Source organism: Chelonia mydas, chromosome 8 (assembly GCF_015237465.2).
Source record: "Chelonia mydas isolate rCheMyd1 chromosome 8, rCheMyd1.pri.v2, whole genome shotgun sequence".
NCBI lineage: Eukaryota > Metazoa > Chordata > Testudines > Cheloniidae > Chelonia > Chelonia mydas.
The window spans coordinates 48926030-48946791 of NC_057854.1; the positions used below are offsets into that span (position 1 = coordinate 48926030).

Genomic DNA, 20762 nt, shown 5'->3' on the forward strand with positions numbered 1-20762 from the left:
GCTACAAACACATGAGCCGGATTTGGGAAAAAAGAGAATAATGCAATCCAGCGCAGCAATGTGTGTAAGGAAAATAAACAGATCCGCACTGTAATTTCAGTGGCCAGAACTCCAGTGGGGTTCTTTAGGGAGCGTTCGTAAACCCAGATTTGTTTAAAGCAAACAAAAAGAAAGCGCAGTTAAATCTAGCTATCTGTTTCATGGTATTTTTTCTTTGTCATAGAGTAGCACCCAAGGGCCCCAACTGAAATCAGAGTCCTGCTATGGCAAGTTCTGTACACACAGAGAGACAGTCCCTGCACCAAAGATCTGACAAGCTAGCCACAGGAAGTGCTATGATTCTCGTTTCACAGATGGGGAACTGAAGCACAAGGCATTTAAGTGGCTTGCCCAAGAGCGTCACACTGTGGAAGAGCTGGGAATCAAACCCAGACCTCCTATGTCCTAGTCTAGTGTCATCAACAAACATGGAGAACGGCTTGTCTACTGTACATGTGATCAGAGAGGAAACTCTGGCCTCCTCTTCACCTTCCACATGTACTTCAGAGTGAAGGCGTGGGGGCTCTTGCTTTTGATGGCATGGGCCAATAGAGGCACTAAGTGGGGGGCCTTCAGGTGTATGTGTGGCACCTTTTCACATGGGGCTGGAGAGTGAACCTGCCCTCCACTCACCCAGTAGTAGTGCCTGTCCCGCAGGGCTGAGCCTGGCTCCCTGCTCTGGGCGTTGTGACATGGCACATGGCTATGTGTGGTGCTGTGACCCCATGCACCACGTCGCAACGCCACTCATTCAAATTTGGCCTGGCCGCCCCTCGGGCATGACGAGCCAAACAGGAATGGTGCTGCAACCCCATGTGCCAGGTTGCAATGCCCGGGGTGGGGAGCTGGGGCCTGCCCCATGGGACAGGAGATGCTGCTGCAGCCACCATGAATGACGCATTGCTCCCCTGATTGCAAAACCTGGCTCTGCCACTGGTCTGGGCTCTGGTGATTTCTTACCACTTATTTATTATTTGTATAACAGCAGCACCTAGAAGTGCCAACCAGACTGAGGGCCCATTATGCTAGGGGCTGTACTTATAGATAATAAAACAGAGTCCTTGCTCCAAGGACCTTACAATCTCAGGTAGATGAAACCAACAAATAAGGGAAAGAACGGAGTAGGAGCAATACATGGGTTTTTGCACAGACTAGCCGTGTGTACAGTATGCAGGCACAGCCTGGTTTTTTTAATGGCGCTAGACAAGCAGATCAGCAATAGTAAGCGCATTTACCATCTGCTTCGCCATCATCAGCTTGGCAGCATTTTCCCCAACAGAATGAAGTTGTGTGATGTCATTGTAGCATCAGAACATGGAGTATGCCCATATAGAACAGAGATTATGTAACAAAATACCTATGACCTCTGTGGCTGCTTTATGATGCTGATGTTGTGTTTGCTGTATTGATTCCTTCACATTAGAAACTCTTCTGGCTAATTTGTACCTGTGCTTATTAGTTTGACAGCTGCCCAAAAACCTTAACAGATTTATTACTGTAGCTGGTGCAAGTCTGGCCGTGATTATGACCTTTTTCGTTCGCTGTTCATTAAAGCTGTTTTTTTGAAAGACGCTAATACATTTTCATGAAAAATGTCAAAATAATTGGCTCACAAATGTAAAAGAGGATTATTTTTATAGATTTTTCAAGGAATGTTTTTTAACCAGACTGTCCATCGAGAAGCCTTTAGACCACGTGTCCTTCCAAAAACCCAGAGGGCCAGATACTCAGGTGGTGTGCCTTGGAATGGAAGTCACTGGAGCTGTAGCAATTTACACCAACTAAGGAGCTCTTCCACTGACTTCAATGGAGTGGTGGCGTTTTACACCAGTTGGGTGCCGGGCCCAGACACTTTATTCTTTCATAAACATGAGGAAAGATTCTTTGGAAAGCACACAGAAGGGGGGAAATGCTGAGAAGAATAAAATATCAGAGTAAATAACTCATTCTTAGAAGAGTTTTGCACTGTCTGGAGCTTTATGCTCTGTATGAGGGAAAAATGAGAACATCTGGAAATCTTTGGAAAGAAAAGGAAACATGAGTTTTCCTTCGACATCAGAAAGAATTATGGCAGATGCTAAAGGGATGTAGAGATGTTTTATTATGGGCTTTGAAACACGAAGTTTTTGGTTAGGTTAGTAAATAATTCAAAAAATGATTTGTGCTGGCCCATCTGAGCTCAGGTATTGCGGGAATAAAGAACAAACCCCTGGCATCACTGAGCACAGTAATACACTTTTATTACCAGCCACATAATCACTAGCTTCCTGAAATACATTATTAAAAACAAGGTTAGTACTAGCTGCTACAGACCCCATCAGTCCAGAGGCCCAGCTTGTGAGGCATCCAATAAATAAAGTACCATTTGGGGCCATTTCATTACGGCTGTGGTAGCCAGGCATGAAGCTGAGTTCTGCTCGGACTATCTGCAGAACACCCACTGCAAAGCACTAAGGGACAATGAACCCCACCCGGAAGTTGGAGATTTGGACGGGAGGGGAAAGCACAAAGTAAGAAGGTACAGTACCTGCTGGAATAGGTGGTTTGGTTTTTCCTTCCTCAGCACCCTCTCCTGGATCCAGTTCTCAAATGGAAGCAGCCCGTTTATCAAGGTAAGATGCTGTAACCACCTGTAGAGAGAAAGGTACGAGAGTGTTACCTTTTCATCTCGCGGCAGAGGCTTGCACTTGTGCAGATGTCCAGCTTTCAGTGACATGCACATTTCAAGCCTGTTCCCCACTTGTAGCAGGTGAATGGCACATCTTGGCTTGTCTCCCTCCCTGCCTGCCCTGTTAACTCTTCAAGCTCCCATCCATCTGGTGGAAGTCAGTGCATTGTCCTCCGCAGTGATGTACCATCACATGACATTTCATCGTCAAAGAGGAGGCTGTAAAAGCCTTCAGTTTGGAGGGTAGTAATCAGGTACCCAGCTATTACAGGACTCCAGTGGGGATAACAGTATCAAAATAGTGTTTTGATTTTTCATTGTGTTAGTCAACACCCCTTGGTCTCAAAATAAGACTGGCTCTCAATGTTTCCAGACAACTGTACCCCTTTCAGGAGTCTGATTTGTCTTGCATACCCCTAAGTTTCACCTCACTTAAAAACTACTTGCTTACAAAATCAGACATAAAAATACAAAAGTGTCACAGGATAGTATTACTGAAAACTTGCTGACTTTCTCATTTTTACCATACAATTATAAAATAAATCAATTGGAATATAAATACTGTACTTAAATTTCAGTGTATAGCATATAGAGCAGTATAAACAAGTCATTGTCTGTATGAAATTTTAGTTTGTACTGACTTCACTAGTGCTTTTTATGTAGCCTGTTGTAAAACGAGGCAAATGTCTATATGAGTCAATGTACCCCCCTGGAAAACTGCTGTCTATCCCCCAGGGTTATGTGTATCCCTGGTTGAGAACCACTGCCCTAGGGAAGGGCTGGAAGGCCAGAAGGAATGGAATCTTCCCCCCCAACTTTCCGCTTTGCTGCATCATTGCCACTCAGCAAAGACAGAACCATCTCTTGCCCACAGAATATTCATGCTGCATCCCAGATAGTCTATGCTGCAGTGCATTGCCCCCAGCAAAAATGAAATAATTCTGATTATTCTGATCGGGTTCCTATGGAGTCATGGAAATTAGAAATTAGAAACGCCCTGTTACATTCTAATACTGTAATATAATTACTTTGCAATTGGCCACCTACAGCTTTCAGAAACTTTAATGAATTAAGCTGTACAATACCCCTATGACGTATGTAAATACTGTTATTCTTATGTGGCAGGTGGGGAAACTGAGGCACAGAGCGAGCAGATAACTTCCCCAAGTTCACACAGTGATTCAGTGATAGAACCCCGATTTCCCAAGTCTTGCTTCCATCTTTAAAGAGATGCAAAGGGGTAGATTCTGGCCATAAATGGCCAATGGTGAATTCCCTGGTGGAAGTGTGTGCCCCACTGATGTAAAGCAGGCACAACCATCTCCTGGGTCAGCTGCTCCGCTGACCCCCTGCATAATGGGTGTACCTAGGGAAGACGACGACGACGTAGGTGCGTGGCAGAGGTCCACTCTGCTAAACTGGTTCCCTAGTGTTGTAGGGTCCCTCTGTGACCTTATACTGGTGGTGTAGGTTAGAGCAAGCCATAACTTCCTTCCCTGTGCTGAGCAGAGCTCAGGTCAGGGGAGAACTGGGTTTCGAAGCGTGCTGTCACTGGTCTGAGATCCAGAAGAGAGGCCATCTCCCTGCTCTGTGGTGTGGTGCCTCTGCGTGGGTGTGGGAGTGGGTGAATCTTTGGAGCCAGATTCGGTTAGCTCAAGAAGTGTCCTGGTGAGATTACAGCTCACAGGGCGGGAGGAGGAGGTAAATCTCATCCAAGCACCTTATAATTTCACCACATTGCACCCTGAATCAGTAAAGAGGTGACTTCTGAGTTTGGATCTGACCCAAAACTGAACTGAAAAGCAGAGGGAATTGGTTTGAATCTGGAGATCTGAATTGATCTTCCCCACCAATGCGGAAGGATTTGGACCTAGACTCTGATGACAAGCCATCCCTAATATGACGCTCCGAAAGGCATGAGTTTAGACACCATCTCACAGTGGAATCCAATTTGCTGCCCACTATCATCCACAAGTAGCTGCCACATTCCTACTTTCCAAGGTCTAGATTATGACATTCCTTGTGTGGGTGTAGGGTGGAAGAACCTTTGGGGCATGCCCCATGGATGCTCCCCAAAAAGGAGGATGAGGAGGGGTTGCCTCTAGGGGGGCTTGGCCAGCACCTGTACTCCCTAGAGTGCCCCTGAGTCGGCGTGGTTCCCCAGCACCCCCTGCTCAGAGCTGTGCTTTATTGACTCAGTCTTGCTGCATATATCTGCCTCTTAATGAATATTGGGCCTAGATTGTCACCCCCCTGGTTGAGCACTGCCACTGACTTCAGTGGGACTACTCATGTGAGCAGCCACTTCCTAAGTGAGTAGCAGGATCACAGCCTTGCCCTTGGATTATTTCCCCCTGTATTTCCAGTATTAAGCTTCTATTTTACAGATGGAATCTTGCTGCATTATTTCCTCTTTATATTTCTAGCCCCATTCTATTATTTCTCTATCCTCACCCGTTTTTGCAACACCTCCCAATATAGCATTAGCTGTGCAGCACTTCAGACAGGCCCTGTTCACCGCCTTCCTGCCCTCTCATTAATGACAGTGTTAAATGAAACGGGGCCTGCCAGCCATCCCTGCAGTGGCACCCCGCAGGCCAGCCCTCACCGCCTGCTGCTTTGCTGTTCATCATTACCCTGAATCTGTGGTGGTCCAGCCAGTTTACAGTCCATGGGAGAGGGCTCATCTGCAGGCCCTAGGAATGAATTATTCAAGGAAGCTTGTGCAAGGCTTTACTGAGTTCTAAATACATTACACATCAGTCACATTTCCTTCATGCGCTCATTTGGCAATCCATTAAAAAGTTAATTAATTTTAATGTCTGGCTTTCTGTACTGATGCCTGGAATGGGCTTTAAAAATAAAACACATCCAAATCTGTCTGAAACAATCACACAGGGGGACTGATGAGAACTGGCTGTCTCGCAGAGGTGGTCTCCCTCCCTTGTATTATTCTCTACGTGGTTTCAGATAGAGGTCTTGTTCCTCTGGAACTGTTCTAGTGAACTGCTAAAATAGTTTTGGGCTCTGCTTCAGAGGTGGCTGCATTTCAGAACTGTGATGGATACAGTGTTATAGGTGGGTCTGAGCTGTAAAATTTGGATTTATATTTTGAAACCATGCAAAGGGACTGATCCAAAAGGTAAAATATTCAAAAGTGCCTAAGTCCCATTTTCAAAAGTGAGTTAGGAGCCTAAGTGTCTTATGGCAAGGCAATGGAACTTTGACTTCAAGGAGTCTCTTTAGAAATTTATGTTCCTAACCACAGTTGCCAACTTTCACGTGGTAAATAAGCACCTCAACTTTCACAATAAGCCAAAAATCAAGCTAATCCCATTTCAAAACAAGGCCAAAACAAGCCAATCCCTAAGAACCCCAACACTCTATGTGATTAGATTCCCCCCGGCGTGCAGTCTGGGACTGTGGTGGGCCTGCTGTGGGCCCGACTCTCTCCCCACTAAAAAAAAAAGAAGCAACAAGCTACAAGCCATAAACTAGCCAACAAGCAACTCACAAGCCAATTAAGCTAAAAACAAGCCCAATTTCTGTGGTTTTTTTTTTTGTGGGTTAGGCATGTCTGGTCCTAACTCACTTCAGGCATATCTGAAAATTTTACCTGAAGTGCTGTGGGAAGCCTCCCACAGTTTGAGATTTTTCCAGCCCGACTTCAGTCACTGATGAAGGCTGGGACATTCTGATCCAGATCTGGAATCTGAAACCACCGTCTGTACTCTTAGAGTTATAGATTCTTTAAGGCCAGAAGAGACCATTCTGGTCATCTAGTTTGTCCACTTTCTATACCACGGACTGTAAACCACCACCCAGCACATTGGTTATCCATTAATTCCTGCGTTGAACCTCTGGTGGAGTGAAGGACAAGTTTTCTAGAGTCACCTCCAAATGTGTCCATGCAATCACTCTGTGTGCGCAAAAATTCTCATGCTAGCCCACAGTTCAAGACAGCACTTAAAGTTAAGCACATGGTTAAGTTTCGCTGACTTCAATGCAACTTATGCTAGTGCTTAAAGTTAAGCATGTGCTTAAGTGCTGGCCTGAGTAGGGCTGCTTTCCTGATGTGGGGCTATCATGTGCCGAAATATCATTTGAGTTACTTTGGAGTCTTTCAAGTGCTTGTCCTCTGCTTTCGGCACGTTTACCACGTTTAAACTGACATTTAATTCTATACATCATATAATAAACTCTTCCTCCAGCAGTGGGGTATTTATAGTTACCTATCACTCTAATCACAGTCATCACATTGGTCCCATTTCCTTACCCGTCATTCAGCCCTCTGCCCCAGATGCCTAGCGGGGCACTGCAGTATGGCCAAAAAAGCTAAGCAATCCAGGCCCTGCTGGACCAAGGAGGGAAGCAGATTCCAGGGGAGGACTCTTCTGGAGAACTTGTGAGAGCAGTCTCCTTCCAGTTCAGTCTGCAGCGGGTTCCATCTCACACGTCCCTGCTAGGCAGCATTGCGCATGAAGGGAGCTGGTGTCCCAGACAAGCAGCTCCCATGTGTATGCATACATTTAATCTTGGAGTCCATAAATTTGCGGACTCAAATTCTGGCCATGATCCTGAGAAGTGCTGAGTGCCTCCTGGTTGGTATGGAGCACCTGCAGTTCCCCCTGGAGTTCAAGGGTATTGAGGTGCTGAGCATGTCCCCGTAGCTCATGCTGAGGCCCTTTGAAAATCTGTCGGTGTAAAGTGCCTTGGGATCCTTTGGCATGGAAAGGTCTGGAGTCATATAGTCATACTGCTTGTGACAACAATCTCAGTCATACCTTGCGCTCTTCCCATCTTCCCGTTGTACCTGTGGTTGGATACTTAGCAAGCTCTTCAGGGGCAGGGACCATCTTTTCATTGTGGCCTCTATGAACCACCATAATACAAATAAATAATAGAGAATCAATATAAACGATCACGCTGTAAAAAGGGAAGATTTGGATACATGCCCATCCTTCTCTGCAGACGACAGGGATCTAATCTGGATATTTGGCAGCCTTTGAATAGATCTGGTCAGTGTCCTCTACGAGTGGGCAATTTCCATTCTACAGAGATGATTGCAGACTGTAAATAATTCATTACCTTCTGTCTGGGAGTTTAAATGGGCTCCATGAGCTCAGTAGAACAGCTCCATAATCTGCCTGCGCTAACTTGTTGAAACTTGCTGGTCCGCCAGGTACATTCCGCTGCCTTTTCTGCAGCAGAACACCGCTGCTTGCTGCCTAGATCACTGCTCGGGGGACATTGTTAGAGCAGGACATTATTCTAGCCTTCTGTTTCTCTGTTGCCCAGTGGGGATAGCCCCTCGGCAAAAATCCTGCCAGCCCCATCAAGAGCTCCTGACAAAAGGGGTTTCAGTAGAATGCAATGGAAACTTTGTTTTACACCCTCTGATTTGGACACATCCTCCAGCATTAAAAGGCCTCTGGTGCATAATGGTTAAGCAAGAACAAAATGTGAAACGCTACATTGAAAAGGGCACACCTTGGAGAGCTCTTAAATGTAGCTTAATTACATTAGTTACACACCAATCGAGGGGGTAATTTAGCATCTTAAGACATATGCTTTGCTCACTAAAATGAGACATAACCCAAAAATGAACACAGACTGTGGACGTGCTGCCGTTTCCCTAGGACTGGGGAGGCTGCAGGCTCTGGATCTGGCTGACAATGAGAGATGCATTGTCTGGAGTGCTCTAAATATGCATAACTTCTTGTGTCCTGTACAGATGGAGAGTGATAAGTGATACCTTTAAAAATCTGGGGTTAAACTCTTTGGAGCAGGGACTGTCTCTCGCTGTGTTTGCAGGACACCTAGCACAATGGGGCTCTGAGGTTGGTTGGGGTTTCTAGAGGCTGTTGCAATGCAATTCATAATCATTATGAGTTGCCGTATTGAAGTGAGTAGGATTACTGATGGGAGTGAAATAAAAGGGGCATGTTTGCAGGATCAGGGCTCTGGCATGCATCATTTCAGTAAAGTAAAATCAAGCATCTCGTAAGAAAAGAGGAATTTTTCAATCATTTTAAAAGATGGCAACAACCCATCCCAATATCTGGGTCCACAGGATTGCCCCTTCGCCTCCTAGATAGGAACTAAGGCTTAGAGCCTCAAAGGCATTTAGGCACCTAACTCCCATGGATTCCAATGGGATTTAGGCACCTTCGAGGCTCTGGCCCTAAAGCCCTGTCCAAAATTTGGGCAGTGGATGATTTTTCCTTTCCATTCTGGACAGAAGGCTTCACACCACATTTTAGTTGAATTGTTTTTTTGCTGCTGTTCCATATCTGTTTGTCTGTCTAGTCTTTTACACTGTACGCTTTCTGGGGCAGGGACAGTCTTCTTCTCTGTTTGCAAAGCACCTAGCACAGGGGGGCCTTAATCCTTACTGGGGACCATAAGGCACTACCAGAATACAAATCACCAATACTACCATGGAGAAGAAATTTTACTTGTCCTTGGGGAAGAATCCTTCCCCAAAGGCACCAAGGAAGCATTGGCAATTGGGCAGAAATTATTGGGGGAAAGATTTTTTTGCTGGGAGGTGGTTTCTGTGTATGAAAGAAGCAACAAATGCATCATGTGATCCCCATGACTGTTTGCTGCAGCTGATGAGTGGATTTCATATTTCATTCTTGAATGAGAATTTAGTCCCTTTTGGCATTTGACACCATAGTGCGTAAGCCCATCTCCCCCTTTTGGAATGGCCCCATCTTGATGGGCCTGAACCACAGAATTTGGATTCAGATTTGGATTTCTGACATCTCCATCTTCTGGGAGGTTTGGATCTGGTGTCAGTCCCTTATAGAAATAGAGGTCAATTCAAAATTCAGATCTGGATCCGGAGATTAGGGGATGATTCAGATGAAGATGTTGGGTTCAGTCGTGTCTCTAATTTGCAATGGTAACTGGTTGCACATAATAAAGGCTAAATTTATGGGGGAAACCATTGGTACCCTCCATATTGTACATTTATTTATTTAAGCAAAAAATTAGCTCTGACTGACAGATGGTGTCCACCTTCACAGTCTATTTGCATGCAGCACATATGAATGTTAATGACTTACCTGAATCTCCTTCCAGCTGGTGAACCCACATGCAACTTAATCCAACTGCCAAACCTGCCCACAATTCCCCAGCGAACAACCCAACCTGATCCTGGACACCAAACCTATTTGCAACTGTCCACCTGAAAATGAACTCTGGATATCCCACCTGCCTCACCACTTCCCCTCCCCAGTCACTGCAAAAATTTGGCATTTGCAGTGGTAACTGTTGCTTCAAATTTATAACTAGGGCAGATGCAGGTATCAGACCAAGGGGAACTCCAAACAACTTTGTCCCAAGGTCAGCCTACGCTGCAATCAGGAGGTGACTGTAGCATGTGTAGACATATGTGAGCTAGCTTTGATCTACAAAACTAGCCTGAGTAACATGTAGCCGTGGCTGCATGGAAGGCTGCACACCCAGGACCCTGGTTACATACCCAAGCTGCCGCCGCCCGTGCTGCCATGGCTTCACGGCTATTGTTACTTGAGCTAGCTTTGCTTTTGCTAGATATGGGTGTGGGTATAGATAGTGGTAATGTCTACACGTGCTGCAAACACACCTCCCAGTGGCAGAGACTGGTTTAAGAGACAGTTCCTCAGCTGATGTTCCTTGGCTTGAAATCAATGGAGCAATGCCAGTTTACACCTGAGAATCTGGCCCCATGTGACTGTAGAATTGCCACCCTCAGAACCCACGCATGCCTCATCAACTCACCAACGTGCTGTAGCACCTTGAGGCTACTGAGAAGAAGGAGAACAGAGGCGACTGGGGTGACCAACAGTGCCTCCCTTTTAAATTACACTGGGCGGTTAGTCCTGCTCCTTGTGACTGAACCCAGATGGTATGAAAAGATTACCGCAGCCTCCAGGCCTATCAGTCTGGTGTCTTTCAGCGGTACTAACTTCACCATAAATAGTAATAAATAAATACAACGCCTCTGCATTAAATTCTGAGAAGCCCATTGAAAACTGTGTACACAGTGAAAACAAATACATGATTAAGTAACGTCCCTAACAGTATTTCTATAAAAATCCCCCTCTCGAAATAATATGGTGTGAAAGGGGCATTCAAGTGCTGGTTAACCTCCATTCAGAAAGATAATTTTTATCACATCATTACAGTCAACTGATTAAAACTGAATTAATTCCTACAGAGCACCAATTCTAAACACTGCCTCGTCTTGTAAATTCAGCACCAAAAAATAAATACAAAATCTTGATTAATATTAAAGCGCACACACAACCCTACATCGCTATAAAATCCAGCGCATGAGACCACATGACCAAGAACTCAAATGGATACAAACAATGAAACAGCTCTGGTTAGAGATCAGTAGATCTCAAAGCCCTTTACAAAGGAGGTCAGTTTCATCATCCCCATTTTACAGACGAGAAAACTGAGGTACAGGAAGTGACTTGTCCAAGGTCACCTAGCGGCAGCATCAGGAATAGACCCTCACATCTCGTAAATTCCACTAGGCCACGCTGGTTAGGGAAAGGGGATTTGGATAAATGAAAACCAACCTGAACCGTCACATCACTCAAACGAAATGCCTCAGTCAGCATTTATTTTCCCTCTATTTACTTACAACCCAAAGAACAGGTCCAGGAAGTTCACCGAGATTGCCTGTGAGCTTTGCAAGGCAGAAAGGGCTCTGGGACACTGTGTTAGAGACGTCATCCTTGTGGATGTCAAACTGTCACAGGATGAGGAAGTTTGGGAGAGGCAGGCAGAGCATCTTCCAGGAGCCATCTCTTCGGTATGGCGTCCGTTCCCTGATGGGCTGACATTCACAGTTCGCTTTGGGTGACTATTCAAGCTTAAAAGTCACTTGTGCTGGGTATTTGCACGAGCAAAGTGCAAGCGGTTGAATGCTCTCAGCATGCACGCCCAACGCAGTCAGGAATAAAGTGGTATCCAAATTGTATTTGAATTGAAATGGTGATTCTCTGAGCTCTAGCTATGAAAAGGAGTCTCACATCGTCTTCTCTCCCCTTCCCTTAAGTCTTCTTTTCTCTCCCTCCTCCTCATCCCATATTGATGACCTCACCTCCCTAGAGATCAGGAGATTCAAAGGAAGCATGCTTCACCACGCATTCCAGCAGGCTGGCTACCTCCGTTGCCATATTTGCTTATTCTTCCAGCTCTTTGCTCCCTAGATCACAACCTATCTGCTGCTCCTATTCAGTTAAAGGTCCAGTCATAATGCAGGATATCAAAATCAGCTTTGTGGCAACAGACCATAATGTTGTGAACGCATGGTTCTCAGTCAGAATTTATGACTTCGCTGCAGGATCGAGCAGGAAGAACAGCCGGCTGCCAGAGAGAAAGCCCTGTTTTGGAACACAACGGAGGCCCACAAAAATGATGGGAAAATAGGCTTCTTTGTGCATAGTCTTTCCCCCACCCTAAGTGAAACACTGTAAAAAAGAGGCCTGCCCACCGTGGCATTTAGCATGTACATTTGGGACTCCTGAAGTATTTGGTGGTAAAGGTTAGATGAGCCATTAGTTTGATGAACTATAAAATATTGAATCTGTTTCACCTGGCTGCACACAGAACATCTAAATCCATTTTGGAATCATGACTAGCAATTTATCCTCATCTTCCCCCACCTCAGAGCAGTTGACATCCCTCAAGGTTCTGTCCTTAGTTCCTTTTTGTCTCTGTGTGTACTCACAGCTTACTCATCTACCTACCACCTCTCTGTGGATGATTGCCAGACCTGCCTTTCTCCCCCAACCTGGGTCATTGTACATCTCCAGCTTTTTCTCAGGCCTGGTTTGAACTACAGAATAACGTCAATGTAAGGCAGCTCATGTTGACCTAACTCTATACTACAGTGTTCCTCCCGCTGATTTATCTTGCCTGCTACAGTGACCTCATAACTCCACCTACCCTGGGATGACACCTGGAGACCTGCTGCCCCAAGGCTGACACCTGGAGCCCCGCTTAAGTTGGTGCAAGTGCTCCTGGTGTGGATGTGCACCACCAACAGAAGCAGCATAGTGTGGACACAACAGAAGATTTAATTACTGTGGTGGCTGTAGTTCAACTTAATTTTGTAGCGTAGACAAGCCCTTAGACATTTCCTGCAGATGTCCCACCATCATCACAAACTCAGTCTTTCTCAAACAGAGCTTCTCCTCTTACTCCTAACCCTCCCCTTTCTTCTCCTTTCTCTGCCACCATTGCCAGCTCTACCACGCTACCAGGCTTTCAACTCCAGTGTCATTTCAACACCCGTCTTGAAATATCTTTCTGCTCCATGCCCGGGCCCTCACTGAGTCCTGGCCATTCTTCCTCTGTGATATCAGCGAAATCTGCCCTTCCCATTTCTAAAGCTTGCAGTGTTAGTTGTGAAAAGATAGAGCTGTTAAGGGCACACAGCCTGTGTAAACAGGAAATACAGGCAGTCTTGTGTTCACTTCCACCATGGTGTCCTGAGTTTCTGTAAAGTCCACATTGTGTCAGAACAGGCTAGAATAAAGACTCAAAAGATCACACAGAATCCATGCAAAAGGGAGGGAGGGAGAAAGAAAAACAGACAACCATGTGACGTTGCACTTCATATGTTTTATGGAAATATGCTAATGAGTGTGAATATGATGTAACTGGAATATGCTTCATGCAAAAGGTCTCTTGTAAGGTATCATTACAAAGCTTATAATTTACTGAGTGTGTTCATCCTATTTGAATGTATGTATCATTCCTGTATCTAAAACTAGAAATATGAAGTATAACTCTGAAGTCCTATTGTAATTATGCAAAGTGTGGGCCATTAATGGTGGTTTAGAATCTTGATGGCTCCCATTTACTAGGACAATTGGTTGTAAATGGCTCTGTTTACTTGCAAGCCTTCCTGTGTTCTTGTGAGTCAGGCTGGGAAGAATGGAGGCTGGGGTCTCACAGGACATGTGACCATGTCACCTGGTACTGGAATCCATCTTAAATCTGGTGCTTTTCCATTTAGAAGGAGGGGTGGGGACCCAGAGAGACAAAAGATTCCCGCCTTGCGCCAAAGCTATAAAAGGGGGTGGAACAGAACAAAGGGGACTGCCAGTCATGAAGAATCCCCTAGTTGCCACCTGAGCTAGAACTAACAAGGACTATACCAGGTGAAAGGATGGGGCCAGGCTAGGAAGGAGTCTAGTCTGTGAAAGAAGCTTATTGGAACATCTCTGAGGGTGAGATTTACTTGTATTCAGTTTTTTAATGTATTAGGCTTAGACTTGTGTGTTTTGTTTTATTTTGCTTAGTAACTTACTTTGTTCTGTCTGTTCTTACTTGAAACCACTTAAATCCTACTTTTTATACTTAATAAAATCACTTTTGTTTATTAATTAACCCAGAGTAAGTGATTAATGCCTGGGGGAGCAAACAGCTGTGCATAGCTCTATATCAGTGTTATAGAGGGTGAAGAATTTATGAGTTTACCCCAGAGGTGAGCAAACTGTGGCCCCCGGGCCACATTTGGCCCATGGGCCCGTCCTGCCCGGCCCTTGAGCTCCCGGCCGGGGAGGCTAGCCCCCAGCCCCTCCCCTGCTGTCATCCTCCCCCTGGCCCCACAGCCATGCTGCCGCGTGGGCAGCGCTCTGGGCGGTGGGACTGCAAGCTCCTGCGGGGCAGCGCGGCAGCCAGACATGCTGCTCTGAGCGGCATGGTAAGGGGGCCAGGGCCGGGGGGTTGTATAAGGTGCAGGGGGTTCTGGGGGACAGTAAAGGGACGTGGAGGAGGAGGTGGTTGGATGGGTCAGGGTTCGGGAGGGGCGGTCAGGGGACAGGGAACGGGAGGGGTTGGATAAGCGTGGGAGTCTTGGGGGGCCTGTCAGGGGGTGGGGGTGTGGATAGGGGGTCAGGGGACGGGGAATGGGGGGTTGGATAGGTGTGGGGTCCCGGGGGGGGTCTGTCAGAGGGCAGGGGTGTGGATAGGGGTCAGGGGACGGGGAACAGGGGGGGTTGGATAGGCGTGGGGTCCCAGAGGGCCTGTCAGGTGTAGGGATGTGGATAGGGGTCGGGGCAGTCAGGGGACGGGAAGGGTTGGATAGGGGGTGGGGTCCTGGGGGGCAGTGAGAGGTGGGGGGTCCCAGGAGTGGGTGGTTAGGGCACAAGGAGCAGTGGGGTTGGATGGGTCAGGAGTTCTGAGGGGGGCAGTCAGGGGGCGGGAAGTGGGAGGGGTCGGATAGGGGGTGGGTGCCAGGCTGTTTGGGGAGGCACAGCCTTCCCTACCCGGCCCTCCATACAGTTTTGCAACGCCAATGTGGCTCTTGGGCCAAAAAGTTTGCCCATCCCTGGTTTACCGTGTACAAGCTTTACACAGAGTAAAACGGATTTATTTGGGGTTTGAATCCTATTGGGAGTTGGGTGTCCGGGTGCTGGAGATAGGTAACCTGCTGAATGGTTTTCAGTTAAAGTCTGCAGCTTTGGGGGCGTGGTTCAGACCTGGGTCTGTGTTGCAGCAGGCTAGTGTGTCTGGCTCAACAAGGCAGGGTTCTGGAGTCCCAAGCCACCAGGGAAAACGGGCTCAGGGGTAATTTCAGCACATCAGGTGACAGTCCCAAGAGGGTCTCTGTGACCGAATCCATCTGTCATAAATATAAAGGGAAAGGTAACAACCTTTATGTATGCAGTAATATAAAATCCCTCTTGGCCAGAGGTACAGAATCCCCTTACCTGTAAGGGGTTAATCAGTTCAATTAACCTAGTTGGCACCTGACCAGAAGGACCAATGGGGAAAGAAGATACTTTCAAATCGGGGCGGGCGAAGGCTTTGTTTTTGTGCTCTGTGTGTGTTCTCTCCAGACAAAGAGAGAGACCAAGCAAGTAATCCAGCTCCTACTGAAATGTTACATCTAATATTACAGAAATAGTAAGGAATAGCAAGGAATGCGTTCGATTATCTTTTGTTTTAGCTTGTGAATTTTCCCTGTGCTAAGAGGGAGGTTTATCCTTGTTTTTTGTAACTTTGAAGTTTTGCCTAGGGGGGAATCCTCTGTGTTTTAAGTCTTATTACCCTGTAAAATGACCTTCCATCCTGATTTTACAGAGGTGCTTCTTTTACTTTTTTTTCTTTATAATAAAGTTCTGTTTTTTAAGAATCTGATTGTGTTTTAGTGTCCTAAAAACCCAAGGGTCTGGTCTGTGCTCACCTTGTTTACCTATCTGGTTGGTAGATTATTCTCAAGCCCACCCCAGGAAAGGGGGTGAAGGGGTTTGGGGGGATATTTTGGGGAAACAGGAACTCCAAGTGGTCCTTTTCCTGAATCTTTGTCTAACTCACTTGGTGGCGGCAGCAGTACTCATCCAAGGACAAGGAAGGATTTTTGCCTTGGGGAAGTTTTTAACCTAAGCTGGTAGAAATAAGCTTAGGGGGTCTTTCATGCGGGTCCCCACATCTGTACCCTAGAGTTCAGAGTGGGGAGAGAACCCTGACACCATCACAAAGCAATTCTCCAGCCCAGCCAGGAAAGCTGCACAGAGCTAGCAGCAAAACAAGCAGAGAAGAGCCGAAAAACACAGAGAGCCCAGAGCTGTAACAGGGAGTGATAAGAGAATATGAAATAATGAAGCTAAGCCGAGCCCCACAATAACACCCGTTTGGTTCCCTAACAAGCACCCTGAAGGATGGTCACTTGGGTAAGCAGCTTCCAGAGATTTTGTCTGGCTTCTGGTTGAGGTCAGTAATCAGAGGAGAAACAAGTTAATACCCTGCTCTATCCAATGGGACCTATAGCAGAGGACATTTTCCTTTCCAGAAGCCTCACAGCCACTCAGATTAAACAATTGAATACAGTTAAAGAAGAACTGGACAAGTATTTCATGCCATGCTGCAACAGGATTTTTGAGAGAGCATGCCTCCACCCACAAAAGCAGGAGAAAGAGGAGTCAGTGACTGATTCATAATGGCCCAGTACATCCTAATCCAGATATGGGGACATGAGCGAAGAACTTATCAGAGAGGGACAGCCAGCTATTTGATAGACTCCAAAATAATGCTAACCTCACTCTAGAGAAAGCCAAGAACATAGTCCTCCAAAGTCATTTGGTAAAGGAGCAACAGACTTTCCTCAAGAATAAGGAAAGGGAGGGTCCATTATAGAAGCCATAGATCTGGGGAGGAAAATAACTCAAGATACCTAGAAACAATACTCCCCCCCAAGACCAGTGCAAAGACAAAGGGATCCAGAAAGAGCACTGCAAAGAAAAAGAAATACAACAGGAGCGTGAAAGCATGCCTATAGTGTGACAGATCACCACGCAGCAAATGGCTTTGTCCAGCAAGAGATACCACATGCACAACATGTCTAAAAAGAGAGTATTACGCAGCAGCTTACTGGTCTAAATGCCGTAGCTGAAGAAGACCTAAGTAATACTGAGATTGCATACCTTGGAGACAGAAGAAAAACACAACGAACCACCACGGATCACCACAATCATCTAGGGGAAGTCTGAAATAGACTTTAAAATAGACACAGGTGCTGCTGTAACAGTGATTCCAGAATCACCTTATAGGAGGATGAATGCACCAAAACCTCAAGAGCCAAAAAAGATATTAAAAGGCCCAGGACAGTCCCCATTAGATGAGAAAGGAAAATTTCTGACCGCTCTGAAACCAGGAGAGAAGACTACGTCCCAGGAGATCTACATTGAAGATGGCTTAACTGCTCTACTGGGCTACCCAACAAGCACAGCCATAGGCCTAGTAATAAGGATAGAACCAGTCACCATGCACGTAGAACCTAAGATGAAGATGGGGTTCCTGAAATTGTTTTTTGGGCCGTGGAAACTAGAGGGAGAATATCAAATACAAATCATTTGCTCCGCTGACACCTATATGAGTCTCTGTCCCTTTACTGCCCAGGGTGAAAAGCAGAACTCAGCTACATGGAGCCGATGGTGTCATTTCCAGACCACATTTCCCAACAGAATGGTGTGCGGGCATGGTAGTGGTCCCAAAACCAAGCGACAAGGTTTGAATCTGTGTAGATCTTACCAACCACAGTGAGAATGGCTGTAGAGAGCAGCATGTACTCCCTTGCACAGAACGCACCCTCTGACAACTTAGTGAAGCAACACCCTTATCAAAACTGGATTTTCACTCTGGATTCTGGCAGATACTTCTTGCTGCAGAATCAGCATGGCTAACCACCTTCATAACACCATTTGGAAGATTTTGTTTCAATTGATTACCATTTGGCATGTCACCTGCTCCTGAACACCTCAAGCAAACAGCTTCACCCTTGCAGAGCTGGGGATGGGAAGGAAGCTGTGTTTCATGAGCTCAGCCATCCCTTCCCAACTTAACCCTTGTTGGCCTGACTTCCTGAGACTACAGAAGAAGGAAGATCAATATAAAACTTACCAGAAGAGGGACTTTGACAGGTACCATGGAGTTCAATCCTTGAGAGTACTGAGTCCAGGAGATTACGTTACATTTGAGAAAGACTCTCAAGAAAAGGGGTCAGTGCAGGGATGTGCCAGAAACCCTTGATCCTGCTTTGTTAGTGTGCTAGCAGGATCCATCCATCAGAACCCGTGTCATTTTGTTGAGTGACCCCAGGAACCAATACACTCTGATCCCTACACTGAGACAGAACCTATGAACAACCCCCTGCCTGCCCATGTAGAACTGCCAGCATGTCTTCCAGATCCAATCCCTGCAAGGACGTATCCTGCTAGAGAAAGACATTCCTAGAGGATTACCTAAGATCTTGAGAATCCAAGAAAGTCAGAGGACTACTAGCCGAATGTCATAAAAGGGCAGAATAAATCCCTGACATAAGGCTGTAGGTTTGGGCAGTCTACCCCATCTTTCCTAGGGCTGTTTATTTTTGTTTGCATTGCAATTTTATTTTGTTATACCTTGCTGGTTTTTATGAAAAGGTTGGATAAAGGTTTATCACTCTTCCTCTTCAGAAAGGGGGATGTGGGGTTAGTTGTGAAAAGACAGAGCCACTAGGGGACATTGAACAGGGAAGTATAAACCTGTGTAAACCAGAAATGAAGTCAGTCTTGTTCTCACTTCCATGGTGTAGGGGGCTCTGTAAATTCCACAAAGGCCTTGTTCCCACTTTGGGCCTCTCTTGCCATGGATACTGCTGTCTTCTCGCCAGGCCTCTCCCCTGCCACTCAGTGGACCATGCTGCTGTCAAAGCCACTGTCTTCTCCCCCCAGCTGCGATCACATATCAAGCCTTACTCAGGTCCCTTCACAGGCTTCTGTGCCTTTTACTACATCCCATTTCGGTTCCTTCTCACCCTCAAGCCCTGGCATAGCCTTGTCCTCACTTACATCTCTGCTCTTATAAGCTCCTGTGCCTTCTCTCCCTAGTGCACCCATTTTTGCCTCTTATTCTCTGCTTTCTTTCTTCTCTGATGCCATCCCCTAGGCTTGGAAGGAGCTCTCAGTTCTTGTTGGCCACAGGCACTTCGAAGTCACTTCCTTCCTGCCTCATTCTCCTCCCTGCCTCTCCTGTAACTAAACCACTGTCCTATAGCTTTGTCTTATGTCTCAGAGGATCAGGCCCTGAACCTTCAGGATTTGGCCATTACACTGTAATGTCATTGGGGGCCTACTTGAGGTTCCATGAATCACCATTTGCCATGCTACACAAGAGCTGGATTCTCTCTGGTTCTGGTACGTATGCCCAGCAGGGCTGTGAGTGAGAGCGTAAAGCAGCCTTCTCGGTCTTCACATGGCCTGGGTACGAGCCAAGTGGCACAGCAGCTCCAGGGCTTGGTCCAGTAGAGTGACTCCCTGTTCCCAGGTGGCACCTGGCCTCCGGCTAATTGGGGAGGGACTCAGAGACACTGAAAGCCATGGCTTCGTCCCTGTTATGCACTGGCCAATGGAGCATGGCCAGCTGTAAGTGGGGGAGTGCGTTGCAGCCCACCATGGGGTAAAGCAATGTGCAATGCTGGGGGGGTTCTGGGAGGCATTCTGCAGCCCCACTGACACCAGTGGGCCTTCTGGGTTACGAAGCAGCTGCAAGATCTAGTCCTAAAGCATTTAGGGCTCCCTGACTTGGGGTGCAACAGGCTTAACAAACCCCCTGCCTGAAATGCCATGCCTTCTAGAGCAGGGGTTTTCAAACTTTTTCTTTCTGAGCCCCCACCACCCCACACACTATAAAAACTCCAGGGCCTAGAGGAGGGGAGGAGGGGCTTGGGGTGTGTGTGGGGGGGTGGGGTTGGGCATAGGTGTAGTTTGACTTCTATTTTGGGTGGGCAGGGGCCAGTGGGGCTTGAGCCAGCTCTGCACAGCAAGGTCCAGGGAGAGAGTGTCACCTCCATCCCCTGACTCACCTGAGCAGGCCAAACGCCTGTCTGGGTTGTGGGGTGGGGGGGGTGCAACCAAAAATTATAACTCAAAGGTGAGGGGCTCAGCTCAAAAAGTTTGAAAACAGCTCAGAGTGCAGGGAGAGGGGGAGCTAAGGTCCGTGTGGAGGCGCAGGAGTAGCTCTGGGTGCAGGCAGGGGGGTAGCTAGGGGCTGCATGCCAGGAGGAGGAGCTCAGGGTGCCAGGAGGGGGGGAGCTAGGGGCTGCGTGCCAGGAGTGGGGAGCTCAGGGTGCAGGGAGGGGGAAGCTAGGGGCTGCGTGCCGGGAGGGGGGAGCTCAGGGTGCAGGGAGGGGGGGAGCTGGGGCTGCGTGCCGGGAGGGGGGAGCTCTGGGTGCAGGGTGGGGGGGAGCTAGGGGCTGCGTGCCGGGAGGGGGGAGCTCAGGGTGCAGGGAGGGGGGGAGCTAGGGGCTGCGTGCCGGGAGGGGGGAGCTCAGGGTGCAGGGAGGGGGGGAGCTAGGGGCTGCGTGCCGGGAGGGGGGAGCTCAGGGTGCAGGGAGGGGGGGAGCTGGGGCTGCGTGCCGGGAGGGGGGAGCTCAGGGTGCAGGGAGGGGGGGAGCTAGGGGCTGCGTGCCGGGAGGGGGGAGCTCAGGGTGCAGGGAGGGGGGGAGCTAGGGCTGCGTGCCGGGAGGGGGGAGCTCAGGGTGCAGGGAGGGGGGGAGCTA

The 20762-nt window shown here is 47.5% G+C and overlaps 1 protein-coding gene across 2 annotated transcripts in view; it reads right to left on the minus strand.

Annotated features, from left to right (window-relative positions):
• Window positions 1-20762, minus strand: part of TNR (tenascin R) — a 281523-nt gene that overhangs the window by 139597 nt on the left and 121164 nt on the right. For both annotated transcript variants that reach the window (XM_037907415.2, XM_043553066.1), the window contains exon 2: window positions 2567-2669. The gene's annotated coding sequence lies outside the window, so the exon portion shown is untranslated. The remainder of the gene's footprint in view (window positions 1-2566; window positions 2670-20762) is intronic.